This window comes from Macrobrachium rosenbergii, chromosome 50 (genome assembly GCF_040412425.1).
Source record: "Macrobrachium rosenbergii isolate ZJJX-2024 chromosome 50, ASM4041242v1, whole genome shotgun sequence".
Taxonomy (NCBI): domain Eukaryota; kingdom Metazoa; phylum Arthropoda; class Malacostraca; order Decapoda; family Palaemonidae; genus Macrobrachium; species Macrobrachium rosenbergii.
In genome coordinates this window covers 26,569,154-26,576,954 of record NC_089790.1, presented here as the reverse complement: position 1 = coordinate 26,576,954, position 7,801 = coordinate 26,569,154, and the positions used below count along the sequence as shown (strand labels likewise).

At 37.6% G+C, this 7,801-nt stretch overlaps 1 long non-coding RNA gene across 1 annotated transcript in view; it reads right to left on the bottom strand.

Moving 5' to 3' along the window:
• Positions 1-460: 460 nt before the first annotated feature.
• Positions 461-7,801, bottom strand: part of LOC136832785 (uncharacterized) — a 445,886-nt gene continuing 438,545 nt past the window's right edge. The window contains exon 5 of the long non-coding RNA XR_010851316.1: positions 461-596. This is a non-coding gene — a long non-coding RNA (uncharacterized lncRNA). The remainder of the gene's footprint in view (positions 597-7,801) is intronic.

Sequence of the window (7,801 nt, the reverse complement as noted above, 5' to 3'; positions counted from 1 at the left end):
ACCATTTTTTAAGACTGGCTGATCATGTAATGTTCATAACTGGCGATGTTCTTTAATTCCTCACTCCCGATGACACTGTTTGTCAGTCTGGGCACTCGCTTTCTTTTCTTCTATACTTGATTTTATGTGACTGGTCTGGCAATAAAGGCCAAATTAATAATGAAAGACAAGAGACAAGCGACGCAACTGACATGGCGTTAGAGCAGAAGCGGTAAACAATTATTTTTTTCATTTCTTTTCTTCTTTCTTCCTTTCTTTCGGGTGACTGGCGCATAACACGAATCCTGATAGTTTTTGCATGTGTGCCAAGAATGCTGTTACCCCTAGCAACGCTACAGGAACGGCGGACACATACCCATGTTGTTATCAGTATTAATTACAAAAATAAATGGGCCTTTTGCCACAGCTTCCCCCACCTCTCTCTCTCTCTTGGGAGAGAGAGTAAAGGAAGCCTTAATAAAATTGTACGTGGAGTTACACAGATTTGTTTTTCTTCACACAGCTCCGAGAAGTAACAAAACACTCAATGTCGTCATGCAGCGCCTTTCAAGGAGGAAGAGTAATAGTTTACACCTTTCCAGTGAAGTGTAACTTATCTGAAAAGTAAAACAAAAAAGTTAAGAAAGTTTACTCACTAAAAAGATTATACGTCCCTTGTAAAAGGAAAGAGTTCAAGCTATCTGCATAACATAAACATTAGCTTTCTCAAATACGAAAAATAGTAACCTCCAAAGTAATTCACAAATATTATGCTGAAACGAAGCTTTGTTACTCTCTCTTTCCTCTAAAGAAAGATTTTAAAATATAATATTAATAATAACTGAACCACGTAAAGCTGCACTCCGTGCGATATCGCCTCAACCTAATCCGCCAGCCTATATAATTCAGGTGCCTGAGAGCCCCTTAATAATATCTCAGTTACGACACAAACGGGGTTCAAAACAAAATGATGAATAATCAAACCTATGTAATTATGCAATTAACCGTAAGTACACGCAAACTGATCTGCGCACCTGCATTCATACAGATTGCATAAGTGAGTTGTCTCAACAGTCATTCCTATCCTTATCGTCGATTACTGTCATCTACAAGGTACCTGCATTGCACCCACACTTGTGAATCTGATGACAGTAGTTTCTTATTTATCTAACAGATATTGCAGTGTACCCTTCGTTGACGGATGTGGCTTCTTGAAGGGCGTCATAAATCAAGATGTTTGTTACCCCTATGGAATCACATGGTAATTTTCAAGCGTTTATATCTGTCTTTTCTGTACAATTCACCTAACTTGACGCGTGGCTCACCTGGCGTTTTACGCAACATCGTTCTCGAGTCTGGGATATCCCCCTTAAAGCTGTTCTTTATGGGACCTGAACCGAAAGTAATCTGTCGTGAACAATGTTCAAACTTTACCGCCATGTTTGGAGACATCTTAACTTTTCAAGTAGATCGCTTTTCTCTCCTTAGTCTCTTGCTTACTTTTTCATCGTTGCTAGACTCATTCGCGTTTTTTTTCCAATGGCTCTGTGTAGAGGGGTGAATATAAACGTCAACTGTTTTCGAAACTTCTTTTGGTCTATCTCGGAACTTTATAAAAGTGATTCTTCACTCAATTATATGTGTATAAACGTAATTGCCATCAGATTTCAGCCTTAATGGAGATCAAAGCATCTGTAATTTTCATATCTTAATGTCTGAGACCTTTATTTCAATTTAATACACACCGAATTGAATTCCAACGCCCAACTCTTCTCCTTGCTCAAATTTACTTCTGTCCTCCTTCTTGGACCAAGAGAACATCATAACATGCCTTTGCATTTGTAACTGAAGGGACTAATTCTTTTTCTACATCCTCATCTAAGAAATAATTCTTTATACTCTTGTCCGTTTGCACAGAATCAGTTTTCTATTTCTGGTGGTTTGGCTCCATTTTGCTTACCACTTGCAATTCGGCTCTGCCTGTAAAGTGCATGAACTCTTTTGGTTGGTAAACCCCAGTAGTGTTGTAATAAATACCTGATCTCTTTGACAGGGAAACACATGATAAGCGTGTTTTCCAATCTTAAGGACTGCAGGGGACATTTGCTCATTCAATGCACAGATGAGGATGGCACTTAGACTCTCAACATTAAAGAGTATTCATATAGAGATTTATGTCTTACTGGTTGGATCATAAACGATACATGGACATAATCTTGATGTGGGAATTCCATAGTAAATGGAAAGTGTCTGACTTTTTGGAGGAATGATTTAGTCACCAAATCAGTAGTTTACTGTGAAACAGGCAAAAAGGTCTTATCAATGTAGATGACTCACTAATGGGAATGGCTGTAGAATGGTTTTTCAGTGCAGGATGTGGGAGGGATAGAAATCTGGGTTAGGACAACCTGTAGGGAAGTTGGCAATCATAACCAGCTTGATTTGAAAAAGATGTCACAATAAACATATCTGACGTGAATATATTAAGGGCTCGTGCACCATTGGGTTCCTAATTGACAAGGGATAATTTACTGTATACACACACACACACACACACACACACACACACACACACACACACACACACACACACACACATATATATATATATATATATATATATATATATATATATATATATTTAAGTGTGTGTGTATTTATTTATCTATTTATTTATATATATACACACACGTAACATTAAGCAGTAATAATACTTACATTAAAATGTCAACGGCATCTTGTTTTAACGTTTTATACTATTGTTTATTAAACCATTATTTGTCCAGTGGGTGTCCTTCATTTGACACCAGAATTAGGGGAAGTATATTTTTTATTGAGCTCGTTTGATAAATCGTTAACCATAGATGAGGAAGGATGAGGAAGTCTTGTGAATAACGCACAGTTCTTCTTGGACCTGGTCATTCTACCATAAACTTCATTATTTCATACTTAACGCCTCCAGTAAGATCACGTTAAAGATAACTGTTCACCGGACGATCCCATCATCCCTGCTTGGGCTACACAAAAGAGTGTTTGATATTTGCACGGATTTCCCTGTTATAAAAATGACTGTTCACGTAAACACGGAGACTCGTATACTACATCATCAGCTGTAACCGAGTGTCCGGTAAATTAAATAATTACAAAAAAGTTTGTCTTTTGACACTCAATGGCTCTACGTTTAAATAGGTCGCGGATATTACCGCTGTTTTCAGAGAGGAATAATTGTTTATCAGGACATAACAACTAGCCTTGTTTGTTCGGTAATCACAGTGTGCCGACGAGAGAGAGAGAGAGAGAGAGAGAGAGAGAGAGAGAGAGAGAGAGAGAGAGAGAGAGGCAAAAATGAAAGATTTCAATATGTGTGGCTAACGTGCGAGCTGACTGATGGAATTGTTTTATCATGGCAATAATCGTTCCTGGAATCCTTAAAGGGGTGGGTCAATTACACAGGTGATAGAGAGGGCTGGACGGATGTCTAAGTCAAGGCTCTGGATGGAATTTACCCCTGATATAAAATTGATTCTGCGCTGACATGCACGATATCGGTCGCTTTTTTTCCGCCTCTAATGGGCAAATCGAATTCTAAGGCAAAATGTTGGATCAAACTTTTTAGTAAGCTTGAGGGGTGGGTTTCTTACAGCTAATATAAGTGGTTTCAGCAATATCTGAGGTCTACATATTTTGCAGCAAAAAGAGAGCACAATAATTTCATATGGTGAAAATGGAGAATAGCGCGTGATAGTGTCAACTGGGTTCCTCTGGACGCCAGTAGAGTATGAACGTCTATTTGAATGAGAGCTAGGAGCTATGAGGTTGATGAGTGGAGACTTGTGGAAGATAAAGCTCGGGAAAGACACGAGTGGCGGAACTTCAGAGTCCCTTCGCGTCGCACGGCGTTTGAGGGGATGATGATAAAAACGGTGGACTGATTTCAAAGCTCAGATGTGTGTCTGCGTGTGGATTTGGTTACAAGTATAGCTAAGATAATGAGAAAACGAAAAAGGTTAGTATCAAGCCGTCAAATAATAGATAAAAAGAAACTTCAAATGCACAAGAACTATTTCTATCTCTCCTATGAAAATCACACCCAAAATACGGAATTCATTTTCGGGGGAAAATGAAATCATGGGAAATTCTTTGAGGTTTCGAGACAACTGATGAATGCAGCTGTAGTGTCTTAAACTTGGCCGAAACGCTGCACTATGAATAACGAATAGGAAACAGAGATGAAAGCACGAACAGTCTTATAACTACGCATAATTGCAATAACGTCATAAAGAGGATGTGACTGTACCCGTTGATTGGCGTTACGGACCGAGTGCACGCAGTGTTGACGAGGGGCTAGATAGTGTCATAACTGGCTAAAAATTGGGTGGTCTGAATCTCTTGCAGTGACTTCATTATAAAGAAAGTTCCTGTTTTTCGATAAATGTGAGTTGATGGCACCATATTTTTAAAAGTGTATAAGCAGTTTTGACTTCGTGTGCATATGCACATCGTTTAATATTGATTGAGTAACACTGACGAAATATGTATTTACAACATATATTAAATAACCAATAACCCTAAAGTTAATTTGGTAGCGTGCCTAAATAGATCGAAAGAATGCGCTGTATATGAGGTGAGCTTCTCTTTAATAAATGAGTCATGGGTCTAGTTAAGGCTTATTAACTTGTGTCTATGTATTCCACATGGCCTGTGCAGCATCGTGCTACCATGCCCTCGAAGCTAAGCCATTTTTTTTTACATGTCATTATTTATATATAGATTTCCTGGAAGAGATTCATAATTCTAAAGCCTCTAAATATTTACTTACCATTCATGAAGATACATGAGAAAAATACTGTATAAACAACTGCTGTGTATTCTGTACAGTTGTATAATAAGCGAATACTTGGTTTTTTTTTTCACCACAATCTATAAATAACGTTCATTTGTAGGTAACCCTCGGTACTTGACTTCTGGCCACGAAGGCTGTGTAACGCTACATCGACAACAAGAATTAATCCATTCTGCTCCAGTGTACTAGGCCAACTTCTTCTTCGTAGTATGAGGAGATTTAAGCGTTATTCCACGTCCGTGCTTACCAACTCATCCAAACACAAGTGAGTTACCCAGTGAAATTATACAGACATACATATATAAGCTCAAGGAGTTCATCGAATTCACTGTACCTTGAGCAGTCTCGGTGCAACAGTCGAAATCAAATCTTTATTTCTCTTGATGGCTGAGTGTATCAAATAACTGTCTCCATGTCCTAACTCTACAAGGCATAGGTTCGAATCCTACTCAGGGCAAGTGAATAAATTTACTTACGGTGTAAATAATTCCAAAAGAAATATGATATTCGATGCTAATAAGCTGCTCGTCCTTAATATTTAAGGGCATAAAAAGTCATGGACAAATTTTATGACAATATATATATATATATATATATATATATATATATATATATATATATATATATATATATATATATATATATATATATATATATATATATATATATATATATATATAATATATATAACTGTTCTCTTTGAAAGGGAAACCATTCCTGTCACATTCAACCTTTAGATGAGGAGACATTGATGAACTCATGTGAAGAAAACTTACACAATATTAACAGCTTCATACACCTGTACAGAAGGCTCACCAGAAGCACGTCGTGGTCTCTACACTGAACTCATCTCTATCTGATGCACACTTTAAATTCCTCGATAAGTTACTTTTCCTTTTACATCTCATTTTTCCTGTCACCTCTTCATTATCCTCAGTTTCCCCAGATTAACTTCTTTCATTTTCTCCTCATGACTAAAATGACTTAAACACAATCACTTTGCCAACGCTGACATTTCTTTCATTCAAAGTGAACAAAACGCACTTCACTTGCACAAAGGAGATTTGGTTCAAATATTCCCTAATATATCCCATCTTTCACCTTGCAGGCACCTCTATTCCATCCTTGCTTCACTCTCTTCTTCACCTAATTGACTTCTTTTCTCCCAGCTACCTAACCAGAATCAACTACTTCCATTCCTCGACCTTCCAAATGACCACTTACCTATATTTTCACGATTCCTATTTACCCTCGTCACTGCTGGATAGAAAACTGATATAAATCTTGGGTCTGCAAGCGGAAGCGCTTTTTCAAACCCATGCATTGACGTCAGTAGGATTTAAGGAACATCTAAATAGTTGACGCGTTTTCTCAGATAGCTACATATCATCTACGGACGAATAGTTTTGCGAAGGGCAATTGCATGATTTCGTGTCTCGTCAATAAAACGCCACATGAAAGGCCATTTCTTATTATCACTAATCTCCCTTGAGGCAGACATGGGCGTACTCACACACACACACACACACACACACACACACACACACACTGGTATCAACAGACACATACAGAGAAGACTGACTCCTGCTGAGAACCATCTGACGCCTGGGGGCCATCATCACAGTAGTATTAGTTTTCAACGAAATGTGTTTAAAAAAGCGATATCTTGACTATTCAGAAAAGTACACTGGTACTCTTCGTGCGCGCATAGACACACACACACACACACAAACACACACACACACGAAGGAAAACTCTTTTCCCGCCATAACTCGTACTTAAGAGACATTACAGATGATGCAGAACAAATCCTAACATATACAGTAGTTACTGTAATAAGAAATATAAAAAGAACGACGAACTGTGAGGCAAGTTTTGAAATCTTACTCAGAACGTGGGTGCAGATGAATGTTTAGCTAACTGGAAATCAATAAGGTGTTGTATTGCAGGTCAGATCTTCAGCCTTGTGATCGACCATGATTTCTTTCTCTCTTTATGGGTTTCAGCGTGTGTGTGTATATGTATACATATAATTATATATATACTGTACATATATGTGTGTATATATATATATATATATATGCACATACACACATATATATGAGTGTGTGTATACACACAAATTTGAGAGAGAGAGAGAGAGAGAGAGAGAGAGAGAGAGAGAGAGAGAGAGAGAGAGAGAGAAGATTTAATGTACTAGGAATAATTATTAGATATGGTCAAAATCACAAACGATGTGAAAAAAGGGATATTAACGTACAGAATTAAAAGTTAAGACAAAATAGAATAGGCGGTCGCTTTTCATCACTCTGCCACATGAATTATTACTTAGTATTTACTCGGCGTCAAGACAAATCTGACCTGAATGACAATGACCTCCTGGGAATGCCTAATTTAGCATCAACCATTTTTTGTCTTCTTTTACCTACAACTTCCTGGCGTTTTGTCTTGATGTCTTACTCAAATCTCTTCTGTTTGTTAGGGATTTTTCATTAGCTCAGAATCCTTCTGTAAACTGGGGACCCGATTTCAAGCTAAGGATTCTTATGTAAGTTAGGGATCCTTCTGAAATTTATGAATTTATTTGTGCGATAAGGATTTTTCTATAGGTTAAGGATTATTCTTTGCGTCCGGAATTCTATATTAGTTAGGAATCCTTATGTAAATAAGGGATTCTTCACAAAGTTAGAATCCTTATGTAAATCAGGGATTCTTCACAAAGTTAGAATCCTTATGTAACTCAAGGATTCTTCACAATGTTAGAATCCTCATGTAAATCAGGGATTCTCCACAAAGTTAGAATCCTTACGTACAGCAGGGATTCTTCACAAAGTTAGAATCCTCAGGCATTCTTCACAAAGTTAGAACCCTCGCGTAAATCAGGGATTCTCCACAAAATTAGAATCCTTATGTAACGCAGGATTCTTCACAAAGTTAGAATCCTTATGTAACTCAGGGATTCTTCACAATGTAAATCAG